Source organism: Vicugna pacos, chromosome 11, assembly GCF_048564905.1.
Source record: "Vicugna pacos chromosome 11, VicPac4, whole genome shotgun sequence".
Taxonomy (NCBI): Eukaryota; Metazoa; Chordata; class Mammalia; order Artiodactyla; family Camelidae; genus Vicugna; species Vicugna pacos.
Window position 1 is genome coordinate 9552354 of NC_132997.1, and position 19556 is coordinate 9571909.

Genomic DNA, 19556 nt, shown 5'->3' on the forward strand with positions numbered 1-19556 from the left:
TTCAGCTATTCTCTTACTTTTTTACCAATAAATTAAATTGATCAAATTGCGTGACTTCCAAGTGAGGAATACACTGATTTGTAAGGTATTCGAAACTTATCCCTGGTTTTTAACCTTATTTTCTCTAAAGAAAGAGATTTAAACTACTAGAATTGGGCTGGGGTTAGAAAGTTGCACTTTTATCTTCCAATGGACTTCATACATGCATTACTGTATATGTTCCTCTATACAACTCTGCAGAAGAAAGCCAGTGAAAAGAGACACAGAGAAAGAATTTTTTAAAAAGTGTGTGAATGAAAAAATACAAGAAGGAAAAACAGCAGATTTTTTTAAACTAATTAGCTTTAATAAATAAAACTTATATGGAAATTAAAATGGTGCCAGTGAAGAAAATAATGTGGAACAGAACATGTCAACAAGGGTTATCTTGTGTTTATTTTAAAATAACATCTTCCTTATCATACTGACTTGTGTGAGAGACAGTCATGCCACATGGCTCCGTTATTTGCTAAGGAGGGTGTGAACGTGTTTTAGAAGTGGGTCAAATTTCTCCTCGGTGTAAGGTATTGAGTTGGGTTAGCAGGACCGACACTTTTTAAAATTGCATGTGACAGTAGTAGAAAAAAAATTAAACACTAAATTGCTATTTCAAAGAAATTCTTAGAATTCCTGAGAGGAATTTCTACTTCGGATGTAATAGAGATGGACTTACTGTGATAATAGGAGGAGGCTGTGCAATTGAAGTCTACTTAAATGAGTGTTCCTCCTTAGACCCTACGTTTGTGGAGGCTCTTGGAAGGTTTGTCCCTTGCTTCTCATCTGGACTCAGAGCATCATCCCTACAGAGCTTTGTTTTAAGTGAACAGTATAGAAGATGTGCTGCCATCCATCTCAAAGGGGAGATTTTGGACTTGAGGTCATGTTAGACATAAAGGAGTTTGGATTTAACTATAAATGTGATATGTTAATTATTTTTAAGCCCATGAGTCTTGCTCTAGAACTGCTATCCAGAACATTTAATACAATGGCGTGCAACACTGGACAATAGCCCTGAGCCTACCCAAGGGGGTGTCTGTTTAATATGACCAGCCTCTGGAGAGGATCAGGGCTGATATAGCCTATAAAGTTGGAAGAGAAAAGGACAAAAAGAGTAGATTTGTTTCAGAAATAGGGCTTTGAATTATCACAGGGCAAAAGGAATCTGAACGGCTTTCCAGCACTGGCCAAAAGGAATCTCCAGCTGTAGCGTGGAGTGGGTGGCCATCTTGTGTCTACATGAACCCTGATCAGGCGCTGATAAATCCTTCAAGCCAGAAGGTGTAATGAGTTTCTGCTTCTGTGGTTGGTTAATATATTAGAACTGAAACTATGTTAACCTGAACTCAAAACATGCTATTTCTCAACTAAAATGAAATTTACCTTTGGACCAACTTGCTTCAGGATGTTGCTTGTAAGTGGTCTGTTGGAGACGTAGATGTTACTGAAAAATTGAGTATATTTTTGAGTAATTGAGGCCAGCAGTATTGAAGACCAAGCTTTTCATCAAAGAACCCAGTCTGTTTGACTCTTGATCAGTCCCTCAGGGAAAACCAAGATGAACAGAGATGAGATGGAAACAACCCAACAATCATGAACAGCACCCCCACCTCCTTTTGTCTAGGGCACAAGCTGTCCATTCAATGCGGGATTAACGAGCAATACAGTTCTTGCCTGTAGACCCAGGAGGATGAGTCTATGTCTCCTGAAATCCTGTAAACTCAATTATTTCCAGTCTGAATCCTCCTATCCTGTTCCAGCCCCTGCTGGACAGCTCAGGAGAGATGCCAGACTCAGCAAACACTCAGGCCTGAAACAGCCCATCCTCATCTCCCCTGCCTCATGTGTGCTCTTCTTCGTATGCTTTCTGCCTCCATTACCTGCATGGCCTCTTCTGATGGGAGCTTCCAAGTTGTCTCTGGTATTTCTCTCCACCGCTCTGTCAGGACAGTCAACCACTGAGCATTACCGACTCCATCTCAAAACACCTTTTTGTTCTGTGCCTTGGCCCTCGATGAGGGTCCCACTCCCTCTTGTCCTCACCTTAGCAATAAGAGCCTGGGGGTGTGTTTTCCTGTTTTTCTTTCCTTTCCTGTCAGTTCATCACACCAGGGTAAAATCTCAAAGCAGGATTCAAATCATGTTTATCCCCCTCCTTAAAGACTTTCACCCATTCCCACAGCTGGTAGTTTCTCCCCCGTAACTTGACATTCTGGGTTCTGAGACTTCATATGAGCAAATCTCACCCTGGCTGATCACAAAATGTCAATACCTGAGCTCAGAACAGACCAGTTAAATCAGAGCCCCCGGGTATGGATCCTAGGAGATCATAATGTGTAGCCCAGGGTGAGGACCCAGCCTGCTGCCTGGCTGCTCAAAAATGGGCCTCCTGGATTCTGTTCCACTGATTTCATTCCTCTGCCCCGAGCTCCCAACCAAACCTAACTGAGGCCTGTATCAGCTTTGAGCTCACCAACATACCCCTCTTGCAACATGCCCCTCGATTCTGACCTTGGTTTGAGGCCCCTGTCCCCTCCAACTTTCGTTCTTCTGACTGTGCCATGTCTTAAACCTAGAAAGCCATCTTCTGACCTGCCTGTTAAGATGCGCTTCCTTTTAATAGGTTCAGTTTAAAATGGCACACATCCCTGGTTAGAATTGATCACCTTTCTCATGCCACAGTGCTTAGCATGGTACATTTAGCAAGGAGGCATGGGAAAACATTTGCTGAGATGCAGTTCCTCTTTTCTGCAGACACGTTCTTTCTGGATGCAGCAGCTTCAGGACTACTGGAGCTAGTCAGACACTTAACACACATCAGGGAAAAGCTGGAGATCTGTAGTCCTTAGTTACAGAAAAGCAGATTCATCAACCATTCAACCTGGCCAATTTTTTTTTTTTAATCAGTGGATATAAAAGGTTGATAGCTTATCATTGTTGTTGTTGTTTTTTTTTTAAAAAAAAATCTACAGGTTTCTCAGACTTCCATGTCTCTGAAATAACATTTGAACCTGAGAAGCATAGAATTTTAGCACTCTTGACGCGATCGCTGTGTTGAAGAGGACCCAGCCCCTCCAAGTACAGCTAAATTGAGACGTGGTTGTTACTGTTTCTACTCTTCTAGTTTTTAAAGCTTCAGAAGAGATTCATTTACAGTCCTCAAGGAGTTCTCTTGAAAGTGAAAATGCATTTGTGTCTATAGTAACAAGGAGGCTGAAGGGAGTATGATACACTATCAGAAGTGTTTGTGAAAAGCAGAAGGCATGACAGAATTACTCTCAAGTATCTTAAATTGATCTTTTTTCAAGGTTAATTTACCTATGACTGGGGCATCTTAGAATCTTTTAAAACATTAAAAAGTAATTTAAATCTTTTTATTCATTGGTATATAGGAAGAATTATATGTATTTTAACTACAATTTGAATGACATTAGAGTGCTTAGCAGGTGCCAGGCACTGTTTCAATTACATTTTGTCCACTGACTTATCTTCTACATAAAATAACAATCTTCCATTTACTTTCCATCTTTCATTTGGGGTTGATATGTAGTTCAGCACCCCCTGTCTTTAGTGTGAGGACCCCTTAAGTAAGAATCAGAAGTCCCAGACTGTAGTCCTTCCTTAACCACTGTTTCTGAAACCTTAGTCAGATCACTGTAACCTCTCTGAGATCTGTAAAATGAAAGGAGGGTTCTGCTTGTCTCTGAGGTCCTGTCTCCATAATTTTATGAATATTTTATGTATGTGTCATTAAAGGTCATTTAAGGATTTTGGCTTTCTGTATTGTGAAATATACATCTATAAGATACATACTACTTATATTTACAGATCAGTGAATCATTTAAAATAACCACTTAACCACTGATCGGTCACGGAATATCCCCAGTTTCCAGAATATACCCATGTGCCACACTCTGTTCACAAACTTTTCCTTCTGGATATGTCCACTAGTCTGTCTTGTTGTAGTAACCATTTTCTTTGCTTTTTAGAAAAGTATTACTGCATATGAACCCCTGAATTATATGTTTAGTGTTGCCCCATTTGAATTTCAATGTTCAAATTATATTGTATGTATCCATGTGTGATTTCTTTATATTTATATTTTCAAATTAAATTATAGTCAGTGTACACTCTTGTGTCAATTTCTGGTGTGCAGCACAATAATTCAGTCATACATGAACATACATATATTCATTTTCATATTCTTTTCAATCATAAGTTACTACAAGATATTGAGTATAAGTCCCTTTGCTATACAGTATAAACTTGTGGTTCATCTATTTTATATACATTAGTTAGTGTCTGCAAATCTAGGACTCCCAATTTATCCCTTCTTCTCTGCCAGTAGCCATAAGTTTGTTTTCTATGTCTGTGAGTCGGTTTCTGTTTTGTAAATAAGTTGGTCTTTTTTTTTTAGATTCCACATATGAGTGATATCATATGGTATTTTTCTTTCTCTTTCTGGCTTACTTCACTTAGAATGACATTCTCCAGGTCCGTCCATGTTGCTGCAAATGGCACTATTTTATTTTTTTAATGGCTGAATTGTTATTTATATTTTTTAATATTTTTATTGATTTATAATCATTTTGGAATGTTGTGTCAAATTCCAGTGTAGAGCATAATTTTTCAGTTATACATGAGCATATATATATTCATTGTCACATTTTTTTCTCTGTGAGTTACCATAAGATCTTGTATATATTTCCCTGTGCTATACAGTATAATCTTGTTTATCTATTCTACAATTTTGAAATTCCATCTATCCCTTCCTACCTTCTGCCCCCTTGGCAACCACAAGTTTGTATTCTATGTCTATTAGTCTATTTTTGTTTTGTATTTATGCTTTTTTTTTGTTTTTTAGGTTCCACATATGAGTGATCTCATATGGTATTTTTCTTTCTCTTTCTGGCTTACTTCACTTAGAATGACATTCTCCAGGAGCATCCATGTTGCTGCAACTGGCATTATGTTGTTAGTTTTTATGGCTGAATAGTATTCCATTGTGTAAATATACCACATCTTCTTTATCCAGTCATCTGTTGATGGACATTTAGGCTGTTTCCTTGTCTTGGCTATTGTAAATAGTGCTGTTATGAACATTGGGGTGCAGGTGTCATTTTGAAGTAGGGTTCCTTCTGGATATACCATTTGTAACAGTCCTCCACATGGTTGCTTGTAGTTGTGATTTGTTCCCTTTCATATCTGTTGTATGAATATACTCCTGTTGGAGTACAATCTATTGTTGGTGGACATTTGGGTTGATTCCCTTTGGGATTTGTTAAGGAACTGGTATTGGACCATTGTGTATGTGTGTGTGTATTCAGTAATGTCAAACTGTTTTTCAGAATCCTTATACTCCCATAGCAGTTTAAGAGCATTCCCATTTGCACACTTAACTTTTTGCCAGTTTATATAGGTTTCTGTAAAACCTTTAATCACCAAATTTCCTTTTTGATCACAGCATGTCTGATCCCAGTGAAACAATCCTCTGCTACCAAGAAAATCATCATCATCTTAGAGAATTTGGAAAAATCTTCACTGTCTGAGTTGCTGGGGGACTTTTGGGGACCTCTGGAAGATCACAGCACTGAGAGCCCCTCTACTTTCCAGAAAAGTATAGATAGCGGAGAGGGCTCACTGAGAAGCAAGCTTCTTCAAGATCCCTTCAATCTTTCTATTCCCCAGAGTACACATTAGGCTCCTGGTCTTCTTTCCTTCGTGTATGTGAATTTGGATTTGTCCCCTGATATGGCTTGCTGAGGTTGAAACGTTGCTTTCGGTTTGTTTTAGGAAACGTAACATCTGAATGTTACTGCTTTCATGAGAACCACTTTCTGATGGGAACCATTGCCAAGACCTGTGTCCAGGGCTCTGACTTGCTGGTGCAGCAGCATTTCCACTGGGTTCAGCTGCAGTGGGACGGGGAGCCCGTGCACGGGCTGCTGCAGAGGTTCCTGAGAAGGGAAGTTGTGAACGAGGTAACAGCCCACGGGCACAGGCTGCTGCCCGGAGAGGGGCCTTGTGTGCCAGGCAACCTGGGCCTGGGATCTGCCACTTACGTGTGGTCCGCAGCAATTAAAATTTTTGGATATTCAAGGGTTAAATAAGATAACACATACAAAATCCATAGTGGTTTCCGGAATATATTAAGTACTAAAAAAAAAAAGCAAATATTCATTGTTCTCAAGGAGTCTCTCCAAGTTTAAAATGCTGTGGGAAACTAGATTAGAAAGTTAACCACTCTTCTTAAGGAAGGCCTACTGCTTCCTTGGAGCCTTCACTGTCCGTCCCCTTGAGCTAATGTTAATATTTGACTGTTACCCTGTCCTGTCATAAATATTAATAAGTCATGTGAAAAAAATTAGAACTCTGTTGACACCTTTTTAAGAATACTAATCACTGTTAGTGATTTTTTCAAATAATAAAATATTCTATATTCTACCAAATAATGAAATTAATTAGTGCTGACCAAAACTAGTACATTACTATTTAATTTAATATTCTTAAATGAGGCCAGTAGCTGAGTGTCAGGATGGATCTGAAGTAAAAGAGTTCAGTTTAGCAGGGTTTTATTGTGTAATCCTGCACAGTGGGCCACACTTAGAGGACAGGATCTTCATTGTATCAGCACAGTATTTTAAGCTGTAACCCAAAACCCCTCTGCTAGCTGCTTCACATAAAGAGGCTTTTCCCCTTATATAACCAGACATCTTGCAGAAGGTGTTGCTGCCATCCATTCACACCTTCATGATGGCAGAATCTCAGGTCTGGGTGAGTCTCTTGACCACCTTTCAGACTGCAGGATATCTGCAGGGCTTTGGGTACCATAACCTCACACAGACGTGTCTGCTGGCAGGAAGCAGGATGCTGTGTAGAGAGGGAGCTTCAGCATCCTCCATCTCCTCTGTATCAGGGAGGAAAACAGCTTTTTCTGAAACTCCCAGAAATCTAAGACTTCCCCCTTAATAGTTCATTAACTAGAACTACTTTCATGCCCACCTTTCCACCCCAGACCATGGCTAGAATGAACTTCCCAAGACCAAAGTGCTCCACCAAGTTCCTGAACAAAATTCTGTGTCTGTTGCATTAGAGCATATGAATGTACGTGCATTTGTGGGGTGGGGTGGGGGAGGCAGGCGGAGGGAGAAGTGTGGAGTGGGAATGCCTTCGGTGATTCCATGAACAGTGCCTGCCACTAGTAACTTGAATTAGTTTCTGAAATTTGTAATTTAATCAGAAGTCTTCTGCCCCAAGCTCTGCTAAAGTCAGTGCCTGGTTATCAATCTATGCTTTTGACCAAAGCACATATAATGTACAACCTTAACCAGCAGGAAGGAAGGTAAGGTAAACATAGTCATAGGTGTGTAGCTTTTCAAATTATAGAGATTTCCATTAATTTCATCATTTTTATTATTTAAATCTTATTGCCAAAAAAATCACATAAATAATTGCAAAAGATACTAGTTTTTCTTAAAGATTTTATTTTTTAAGGGCAGTTTTAGGTTTACAATAAAATTGAAAGGAATGTACAGGGATTTCTGATATACCCCTTGCTCCCCAAACATGCATAGCTTCCCCTGTTATCACCAGAATCGTGCATTTTCTTATCAAGAAGTAACCTACATGGCACATCAACGTCCCTAGTTTACCTAAGAGAAAAGCATCAAATGCGTCATGAATTTGCATGTCTTCCTTATGCAGGGGCCCTGCTTCTCTGAAATGTACAAGTTTACCGGTTTACCAGTTTGGTTCTGTAGATACAGCACTATTTTGGATAAAATGTACCTCTTTTTCCCCTTCTCCAGCCCTCTGGTGAACCTAGTTTGAGAAGGATTGATTTTACTTGTTTTGAAAGGAAAGTTCCAAGCGTCAAGCTCTGCACTTTCCTCCTCTGTGTTTAAGAACAGGCGAGTGGGGTGTGCTGTGAAGAACAGAAAGAGGGGAAAGGGTAATGCCTTTAATTTACCAGGAATCACTCAGGTAGGTTAATAAAATGGGCTCTTGGAGTGAGTGCACAATGGGAATGACTGACTCCTGCAACACATTAGAACTCTTGTAACTGCAGGAAGGAACCAAACCTTTGGGGGCTCTCAGAAGCACACTGGTACTTGTTCACAATTTCTTCTTCTGGTTCCTCACAGGGACAAAGGTAAAGTGATCTTTTAGGACAACATCAGGCTTCTAGTATTAAAAAAATAATAATTATATTTCTTTAGTAGGAAATTAATATTCAACTGTTATTAATTGTAGCACATGATCTCATTATTCCTGCTAGAAGAATATTGGAGAAAGTGGGAGAAATATGATTGTTCCTTTTTTTTGAAGAAAAGGGAAATTATAACAGATCCCTAAGCCTGGTGTAACACAGTGATGTCACTTTAGTGGTGCTGCTAGAGTCACTGAGCCACTCTTTCATTTTTTTTTCTATACCAAATTCTATCCCTTCATGTAGGACATACAAATATTCATATATTATCCTCAGTCTTAATATCATAATTATTATGATATATCATAATCATCATTATATCATAAAGATTTACATAAATCTGCTTTCTTATAAAATAGAGTTAATTGTGAAATAATTCTAAATTATTGAGATTTCTCCTCATAGTAAATAAATCTGCATCCTTTATGAACCTTCTGTGCTACCAAAAAGGGACTCTATTTTATAAAATATAATTCTAAAGAGAATTGCTCCCATTGAACTATGTGTACGATACAGTATTACTTAAAATATATACATTTTAAAATTTGAAAACAAATGAATTTCCTTATGCCAGCAGAACTCTGTACATTTTGATGAATTTAGCATTTTAGCTGACTTGCATTCTAGGGAAATTAAAAGTAATACAAGGTGAACATGCCACAGGTCCAGATGTACCATTTTCTCACTTATCCAAATTATTAAACTATTTCATGTCATCTTTATTCATTTGTTCAGAATCCTTTCTTGAACACCCTACTATTTGCAAGAACTTGTGAGGTACTCTCTGTATGTGTGAAAACTGATTTCTTCCAGAATTGATGTGTAAGAATTCATCTGAGGTGTCTTACTGCACTGTCACGTCTGAATCCTTGCATTTCACATAATGAGCTACAGATCTATCTCCGCATCTCATACTAACACACATGATAGAGCGTGGTATTACCTATCCATCCTTCAGCCACCCCAGCTGGAGGGAAAATCAGAATTGGCTACATTTTTGTTTTACAGTTTTAAATGTTTATCTTTTAAATTTTGGACTGATAGAAACAAAAGGAAAAGAATCCCTGTCCTAAACCGAGCCCCCAGTTTGCTCCTCCCTGTGTCTCTAGTTATGAGGGCAGGTGCCCTCTCCCTGCGATCCTGTGTGCAAGATGGTTGACTGGCCCTGGCTGTCTGGCAATAGCTCAGCGTGTGCCTACCCGGCTTGCGCACACTGGAAGCACTTCTTGGACCAAAGTATTTCCTGCCTTGTCCTGTAATCCCAGGGTATATACAAGCAACAGTGAATTAAGTGTCATTTCTCCTTCTTTGTCCATGTAAAGTAGAGCCCAGGCCAGTTTGGGATTTTGGGGGGTGAGTGAGAAAGCTGCAGGGAATGCTGGGCACCACACTGCTGGCGCAGGAGCACCAGGACTTGTCTGTTGAGCAGTACCTAGGGAAACTGTTTTGTTTTGTTAAGACTAGATTGATAGCAGTTTCACTTTGTTTACAAAACTCTCATCTGAGTTGTGGGTGACTTGCTGTGCAATGTCTCCTGAGGAAGGTCCACATGACACAATCTGTCAAGGATCCTATAACAAAAGAAAGAAAGAAAGAAAGAAAGAAAGAAAGAAAGAAAGAAAGAAAGAAAGAAAGAAAGAAAGAAAGAAAGAAAGAAAGAAAGAAAGAAAGAAAGAAAGAAAGAAAGAAAGAAAGAAAGAAAGAAAGAAAGAAAGAAAGAAAGAAAAGGAAGGAAGGAAGGAAGGAAGGAAGGAAGGAAGGAAGGAAGAGAGGGCCAAACAAAATGGCACAACTTCATTCTATTGATGAAGTGAAGAGCTTCCTCCTTTATTAATGAGACTTACGTACTTACTAGGTTTTCTTTTGGAGCAGTTTATGAGAACAGACATATATACAATAAGGTTAATGAGATAGAAAATCAGAAGAAAATTGAAAGGAGGAAAAATTTATCTCCATCCAGCTTACTTAGTAAGGGTTCTGAGATTAGCTATTAGATTTGATTCTGTGCTTTCTGGCATCCTGGGCAGAAATCCATTTTGGAAAGCAGGGGCTGCAAATAATATATCTTCTCTTTTGTAAGACAAACTGTCAAATTAGTAATAGCTCACTGGGGGAAAATAAGAAGTGCTATATTAAAAAATACATAGCATTTTCTTGTTAAAAAGCAGAAATACATTTATTCATATAATGACTCCTTTGTCAGTATCATGATTAAATTTAAGCCTTTTCAGAGTCTCAAGATTCTTAGGAGCCAGTTTTCACCTTTCCTGTTTGGAGCAGTTGTTGTCAAGGAGTAGACGCTCAGAGAATTTTATGCTCCTTGTAAGCTGACAGGTTTACCTGCCTCTGGTTCGGGATGCTGGGTCAGAAGCCAGCACTTCATCACTTACAGCACAGCTGCAGCCTAGGTTTCATATGTGCATCAGTTCTCCAAGCTTCTCGGGTCCCCTGGGGTGATGCCTGGTGGCCCAGGTGGGTGCTGTCTTTGTATCAAAGCTGTGGAACTTCAAGCTTGGGTGGCAATCACCCTGTCTTCTAACAGGAGATGCTGGTGAATCTGTGTACCTTTTGTCCTGAAAGGAAAAATTTTCATTATCCTGCTGAGGAAACAAATCTGCCCACTGCTCCAGAAGGAGGCACTGTATTTTCTAAGTCTGTTTGCTGTACTAACATCCTTGGAAATGTAGTCCAGGACAACAGCTGACACAGGAGGTACAGAAATGCTATGGAGAGTTGTCTCTGAAACTTATAAGGGAATTAAGAGATTTTTATTTTTGCCAAAGCTTATCATCTTTACCCCTTTAGCAACTTTAAGAGTAATTGTGTATTTTTTTTTCCGAATTATGTATCACTAGACATGAACAAAGAAGCTGACCATAGACAGATGCTTGTTATCTGGATAATAGTTTTAACAGTCTTGAAAGGCTTATGCCAATAACCTAAGCTTTGACAAGTTTCCTACTCTGGGAGTAGTTTTTTAATTTACAGCCTTTAATGGTAATTGTTTTTTTTTTCTTAATGCTACAACAAAGTGTCATCTTTTTTGAAAGAATCTAAATTGGCATTGAGGGCTTCAAATTTGGGCTCAAGTCCCACAGCTACAACTATTAATGTGAAGAGTTCACTTGAGGTGATGGCTCATTGACTGCATCCCTTCTACAGGGCTAACCCTCCACATGTAGACCCACCTTGGGGTAGGCAGATTTTATTTGCCAGTGATTATAAAATGAATCCCCATTGCAGAAATATTAAAATACAATCTATGTATCTTACTAAGGAAAATGGCAAGTAAGTTTAAGCTGTTTAGACACAGATTTTTAGGCAATCGTTTCCCCAGACTGCTTCAGTGTGTAAAGTTTTCTCCTTTCCACTTCCCCCTTACAGTAAATACTTATTTGGGCATTTATCTATTCAACACTCAAACATTGATTCCTGCTCTCCAAGATCTTATACAGAAAAAGGAGAGAGACATGTGAACAGCTTCATTTGAAATACATTGCACTTTTAAGGCAAACTCAAACTACTCTGGTGTTGGATAATTTCATTTATTCCCAAACTACCTGGGAATTATAGGATATATATAGAAACACTTAGGTTTTGTTTCATGGTCTTCAAACCTGTCCCTCATAATGTAATTCACAAGAGGTCTGGTCTTAACAATGAACCTGCCCCTCTCTCACAAGTTGGATGTCTAAGCTGTGGAATGCTGTCATTGCACCCAGAGTTCAAGAAGCAATATTGTCAGGAACCTCTGAGAAAAGACAGCCAGGCCTTGGGCACACAACCAAAATTCCTAGCCAAAGGCAGCAGGCTGTGGTGAGAGCTGCTCTCAGCATCTTGCTTAATAAAGCTGTTCTGCATGGCTGTTCCCTCCAGAGAGCAGGTATGTGGTTTCATGCTGAGAGGAGAGGAAATCCACACACTTATGTAAGACTTGTTTGAATTTGGTTTTAGGGATCTCTCTTTTCTCTGTGTAACTAGAGAAATTATCTTGACATAATGGTTGTCTCACAACATTGCTCTAGAACTCATCTATTTTTTAATTACTGGCTCACCTTTAAATACGACTTCAAAGTAAAGTTTGCTCGTTGACAAAACCTCTGCATGGATATTAAGCAGGCCCATGATTCTGAAGAGGCTATTTCTTTGGGAACTGGAAATTTTGGATTTTGCTTGACTCCATAAAACCGCATTATCGCCACTCTCCTTTGTGTCATTTCAGAGCTGGACCAGCATACAGCTGATTTCAAAGGAGGAAGTGTCCCTTTATCCATAGTTTCAAGTTACAACAGTTGTAGCCAAAAGAAAGAAGGTGGTGCCTGGGAAAGGTGAGAACCAGTCCTTGCAAAAAGTCTGGGCATTTCTCTTCATTCACCTGGAACAAGCCAGACCTGAGTGAGGAAGGTAAGGGGGCCAGGCATGTCACCTACACACATGTGGGCAGCCACAGGTGGTTTCTGAATGCAGATGTGCTATTATTTTTATCATTATGCATTCAGCTAAACAAAACTGAGTATGTCAATGCATATTTTCAAGGAATAAAGTACATAGAGTAGGTACATTTCAAAAATATTGAGAGTACCCTACATGAAAAGATAACCTTTTATACCAGAATTCTGAAATTAATTTTTTCTCTACTCTGTTAATTATCATCTGGTTTTGATTAATTTTTCTTAGGAGCCACACCATTACATATGTATGTAAAAAAATTGACCCATAAAAGGAAAGAAATATGCCAAAGAGCATCCCTAAGCCAACCTTAAATATTTAGAAATATGTTAGGGTCTCTTACATGTTTCTTTCTCATACATGGGATATACCTTGTCCCAGGATTTACTCTAAGCACTGGAAACACAGAAGTGAAAACACGAGATAAAAATCCTTTCCCTCATATAGTTGACATTCTAGTAAGTCAGTGAACAGATTGTGTGTATAACTGGATATCATATACAGAAAAGAAATGTGTAAGATTGTATTCTAACAAAGAATAATTTATCTCTGGGGTTGGCTTTGACAATAGGATAATCAACAATTGTACAAATTACAAATGTCCTCCCTAAAGGAGATCATCTTTGAGTAAGAATGATGTTCCAACCTCATATGCATTGAGGATTTCTAATATACATAATTAATTTTAGGTCTTCAGGGTACAAGTGGGCTCCTGAAGTAATACATTTCATGTAATTTTATGGCAACTTTATAGCAGAGGGGTTGCTAAAATAAAAGGATATGATGTCTGAAATCTTATATTTCTTAAAGCAGGAAAAAGTTGCTTTAGTATATTTCCATATTTAAGCTTGTATTTTTAATAAAAATTTAATATGGCTTTTAACCATATCAATACATGCCAGATTTTTGAAATTACTCCAAATATGTGATGATAAATTGTGACCACTTTTTAAAAATGATTAAATAGACAGTAACTGGGAAAAAACTCTCATTGTAAAATAAGCATTATATATTTATAATAGGATACATTCTGATCCCCAAAGCTTGCCATTACTTCCTAAAGTTAGAAATAATGAAGTTTGACTCATGGAATAAAGTCATTACACTCCAGTCCCGCAAGAGACTCCCCTACATGAATTTCTGTAGCGAGAATTATACCCTCTACCTCTCTATCCCTTGGTAGTATTCAAAAGAACTCTATGATGAGGATTGTCACCTCTGATTACAGATGTCAAAACTGAGGCTCAGAAACCCATGGCTACCTGCTCCAAATCCCTTCGACAACCCCATGGTTCTGTAATCCATGTTTTTGTATCTTGCAAGTCCAATGCTGTTTTCTTCCATCTGTTCCCCTTTAATCCTGCAGCATGTGGAATAGCCCATGGCAGTCGTACCTGGACACCATGCAGACTCTTCACTGTGGCAGTTCCAAGTGTGTGAGAATTTCTTGAGGGTTCAACATCAGCCTCTTTCCTGAGCTAAGTAATTACCTAAACAATAAGCATTGTCTGTATATACTTTAAAGTTGACAAACAGAACCCATTAAATGAATATGAACTTATATTATGGAAATGAGTCTATCTTGGCAGACTATCATGCACAATATTAAACAGTAAATAATTATAAATGATTTTAAATTCATTTATATGTTCAGTAATTAGTTTTAGAACTATTGGATATATCAGATATTCTTTGAAGTATGAAAACTCACTTGAAAGATGAATAATATTGTGTGCAACTATAGGTTTACACTGACTTCAACACAGAGATTTATAAAATTCATTGTCCAGTGTTGCGGTGAATAAACCACTGTTTGGTTAAGAACCAAGGTGGACATGCCTCTAGGTATTTTTCATCATAGTAATCTTTCCAACAATTACATTTGATATAAAATCATTACAACAAGGTTTGGGTTGAATTTTGTTTTTGTTTTTTAAATCATTGTTTAAAAAAATACCAAAATAGGAACCCTTTTGCATTCCCTGCAGACCACGGTGGAAGCTCATGAAATTTGATAAAGACACAGCCTCTTTCTTTGCTGACCTAAAGCACAAATGTGTAGGTCACAGGCTTCTGGAGGGCAGGGCCCAAGCCTGTGCACTTATCTGGAATTAGGGCAAAACTGCTATTTAGTGCTTTCTGATAATAATGACAGAAGTAGGGATGAGGAAACAAGTACAGAGATTTTCTGATGGTCTGCCTTTAGTCAGGAGATTTCAGAATCATTGTTTAGAGATAACCTGTGTTAGCAGCATTCATACAATTTCTTTTCTTTTTTCTTATTTATTTATTTATTTTTCCTGCCTAATTTTTTAACATTTTTTATTGGTTTATAATCATTTTACAATGTTGTGCCAAGGGGGCGGGGGGTGGGAAGGGATAGACTGGGATTTCAAAATTGTATAATAGATAAACATTCATACAACTTCAGAATTCACTCAGAAGCAAATGTTTTCATGAACTTACAAAATGTAGGCTGTATTACAGAAACAGACATTTTGGTTTGGAAATGGCTGAGGGTTTCTCATACTTTGACTGCAACCCACAGTGAGAAATAATTGAAAGCATGACTAGTTACACACGGATAGATATGCATTTGCATGTACCCATAACTATTACAAATTGGTATGTTTACTGAAGGCAATACAGTCTGATATTTCCTATCCTGTTTCTTTTTTTTTTTTTAATGGATTGAAATCTGCAGTTTGAAATATTGGTATGATATGCAGTACTTCTTAATGGTGTGACTTTTTGTATACTGTTTCTACTTTGAATTTCTTTGCATTTTACAGAAAACAAAGTTAAATTTGTACACTATTAATGCCACCTGCACTGTAATACATCATGGGGCCCACACATCAGAAACTCTGCTTAACCTATAGTCAGTAGTGTTAGAAGGCAAACAAAAGTAGAGAAAGGGACATTACCATCATCAAAGGGCAGGTATTAACTCCTTTTTAGGTACTTTGAGAACAAAGGCCTAAGGGCATGGGGAACGGACCAGTGAGAATAGGGTCCACTGATAAAAGCAGAGTTCAGGAATCCCGAATTCATCTTCAGGAGGTGTGAGTTGTACTGACTTTAGTTATAAATATACATGAGGTAGTCATTCTCTGACCTTTCCATAGTGTCTTAAGAGATGGATTTAATCCAAAAATAGTTTCTCTGTACTGAGAAATTAATACAACATTATACACTGACTATACTTCAGCAAAAAATTACAATACTCTCTCTTATAAATAAAGTTCAAGATGCACAGGGACATTCTTTTAAAATGCTTACAATTTTTCTTTAAACAGGTATCAAGAATAATATTGCAGCTGAATTGTAACAGGAATGCTTCTCTGTCAAAACAAAAAGTAAGTTTACCTTGCAGATTTAACTCATAACAAACAATACACATTCTTATTAGTTTGTGCAACAGCTATGCTGTTAATACAATTTCTTAAAAAGCATAGAGGTCATTCAAATGCTAGTATTAAACTGAAATCTAATGAATGAATGAAATCTAAAGAAAAAACTTCCTTAAGCTTAATATAACTTAATAATAGCCTATTTTGCTATTAGTTTGTTAAAAGGTTAGAAATATCATTGGATTCATTTTATATCAAATTTGATAATTATTCTTAATGCTTTTGCAAAGTTAGGGTAAATCCTATTTGTGAACTTTTAAACAGGCTTTTAAATGTTACCATTTTTTTTAAATGATAGAATTACAGAAACATAGCATGACTTATTCTCTTATGTTGCTCCTAGGGAATTGAGTGTAGCTCCAAATTTGTAAGCTGAAATAAAGAATTATTTATTATAGAATATTTGTAAATAGGTCCCCAGTGTAGCTGAATAAACTGTGTGCCCTCTCACTTGGCAGATAACATTTAAAATCCTGTGGCCTGGTTTACAGAATTACAGAAGGGGGAGACGTTGAAGGGAGGTAAAGGAAAGTTTCATGTGCTTGTTTCTACCAGGCCCACTGTTAGATCTGCTATATTCAAGGAACCTATATAATTTTTTGTGCTAATACTATGATGTAGTATAAGGAATTTGTTCCAGATAAGGGAGCTCAGGAGCTGAAGTGTTTTCCAAAAAGAAAATCTGACCCAGGGCCATAGTGCTAATAAGTGGTAGATTCATACTTTCTCCACTATCCCACTGCCCCCTACACCATATAGCAGAGTGTTCAATGCCTTAGCTTTGGAGACAGAAGAAAAGGGAAGAGTATGGAGACTGGAATGTTATAAGACAACATTGATTTCTTTGTGTAATATTTTATCCTACAGAGAATTTTGAGTGGGAGTTATCAAAATCCAATGGGAGTGGGTTGTTGACTAAAATGACATTTATGAATGCCTTTAAAGGATATTAAAATCATTTTCCTACCCTCCACCAAATCCCCTAAAAAAGATGTGGTGTCTAGGTTCCATATTGAGAATCGGGCTGTTGCTCTTAGTTTGAAAAACTCTTCTGAACTTTGTGGTAGGTCTTTAGAGAATAATATATCATTGATGTTGAATTTGGATCAAAGACTCTCTCTGGGTTCAGATGATGAAGCAGACCTTGTGAAGGTTCAGAGCATGTGTTCCTGCAAATCTGAATCTGATATAAGCAAGGTAAGCAGGAGACATCAGGGAAGGCACTGAGTGGCTCCACCCAGCAGCACAGAGACTTCTTGGAGCCGCATCATAACACTCACTCCCTGATAGAAATTCCTTATAGTTAATGCTCCAAATCAAAACATCCCTTACCTTGCTTAGAAAAGCGTTTCCTTCCAACATACAATTCATAGAATACGAGAGCCCTATTTAGCACAGCTAGTCATTTAGCACAGCTAGTCAGAAAACCATGAAGTTAAAAATTGTGTATGTTAATTGTCTTACCACAAGTTACACTAACACATCCTACTTCTTTCTACATTCCTAACTTTGGCCCGTTAAGTCATCTTTCTGTAAGAGAACATTACAGCAGACTTGTGTTCTGGATAGAGCAACAACTCTCCTTAACAAGTAAGAAAAATGGGTGGCCTGTGTAATTTGTTTAGTCAGTCTTTAAGCTGTGAAATTTGAGATCCAAATATGTACATCAATGACTCAGTCTCAAAGAAAGCATTATTATAGCATCAAGCTCAGCCTGTTCTGGCACTCTGATATCTGCAGCAACACTGACCAAACTTCCTTGAGAAATGTCTTTTACTTCAAAGAGAGAAGGAAGGTAGTCATAACTTGTGCAGGTTCCACTGAGAGACTCCCCTATTATACTTGGACAGTTATGGTCTCTAGGACAGAGTAGAATTGACTACCTTATTTAACCTTGCTGGAAATGAGCTGAAATACTTAGTCATTGGAAAAATAAGGTGACAATCAAAGTCTTGCAAATTTTATATTCTTTTGTTGCCAAGTGACTTTAAAAAAAATAAAGGCTCATGTGGTTATCTTTTTTCTTAGAGACTGTTTCTCATGCATTTGCTGTTAGTTTCCCATGAAGTCTGCACGTATACAGTATAGGACTTAAGGGTCTGTTCTGTAGAATTTCTGACAGAGAAGAGAAGGATCACATTTCTGGTGTGGGCCTTCCACAGTGACTTTGTCTCACCTTGAATATGTCACAGTGTAACTGCAAAAGCACAACTTGATAAATTGTGTATTTTCCAGATTGCAGATTCCAGCGATGATTTAAGGAGGTTTGATAGTTCAGGAAACAATCCTGCATTGTAAGCAATTGTTAATAATTCAAGAATGCCAGTGTCACAAAAGGTAAAGGCCCCTTTCCCTCCAGAACAGGACAAAGAAGGATTGTTGTGGAAGTGACTTCACAAATCTGTCAATGTACATCACCAGGTTACTTTTAAACCATAGCTGGGAAATAAATAGGAGAAAGGTAAAAGTGTTCATTAGGTAACCAAGGTTAGAAAGATTACTGTTGAGCTAATAGCTTGAAAGAATCATATAGAAACAGCATTATCCCCTCCCCTTATATTTGATGCCTAAAAACTTGATTCCAAAATTTTGGGTGTCTTTTCCATTTGGCTTTATTATTTTATACCAAAACTAGAACTAATGTAACTTCTGTCTTCTTTGTTCTACTTTAAAAGGGAACACTGATTTTCATCTGAGAACTATTTTGGAAAATTGGAGTTAATTTACAGCAAAGGGCTGAGTGATAAACTAAAGGTCTTCTATACACGGTCTCACTTCTGGTTTTCTTTAACTTGCTGTATCATGCATGATGTTTCAGAGTCTTTCCTTTAAAAACCAATCAGAATGTCAAATAGAGGAGCCCAGATTCCAACGGAGTTCATTAACCTCTTGAAATAAAAGATTGGTTAATAAATGCCAAGAGATGAAATGGCCCAGCCTGATCCTCCTGGTGAAGGGAAACAATAAAACTGCTCCTTACCCAGCAGTGATTTTGTGAGGATGCATCTTTTGCAAGAGGCATTTAATGATGTGTGATTTGCTCACCAAGCCATGTTACTTCTGGTTCACATCCTGTTCTCGTCCCCTCTGATGGCGACTGACACCGCCCTGTGGGGAGCGCAGAGAGCAGATTCTCAAGTGAGCGTGGTGAGACCACTGAATTATTCCTCCTCCTCAGCTCCCCTGCCCCTGCCCTCTCACTGCTTTATTAGGTTTCAGTCTTGATGAATTACACGTGAAACTGTGGGGCTGTGTGTGTGTTGGGGTGGAATAGTGATGAGGCTGCAGTCCCGTGTAAGAAATATGTAACTTGACCATCTGTAAAGAAGAGCACGTCCTCCCTGGCTCACTCTCTAGAGTGTCTGCTTTTCTTTTTCCCAGTTGGGAGCAGTTTAAAAGCACAGTAAAATATAACTTGGAGAGCAGGTATGCAAGGATGACTAAGGAAG

At 38.1% G+C, this 19556-nt stretch overlaps 2 pseudogenes; one reads left to right on the forward strand and one right to left on the reverse strand.

Moving 5' to 3' along the window:
- The window catches only part of LOC140699154 (cortactin-binding protein 2-like), a 53251-nt pseudogene extending 34432 nt beyond the window's left edge, over positions 1 to 18819 (forward strand).
- On the reverse strand, positions 7696 to 7795 carry LOC140699930 (U6 spliceosomal RNA; annotated as a pseudogene).
- Positions 18820 to 19556: the final 737 nt, after the last annotated feature.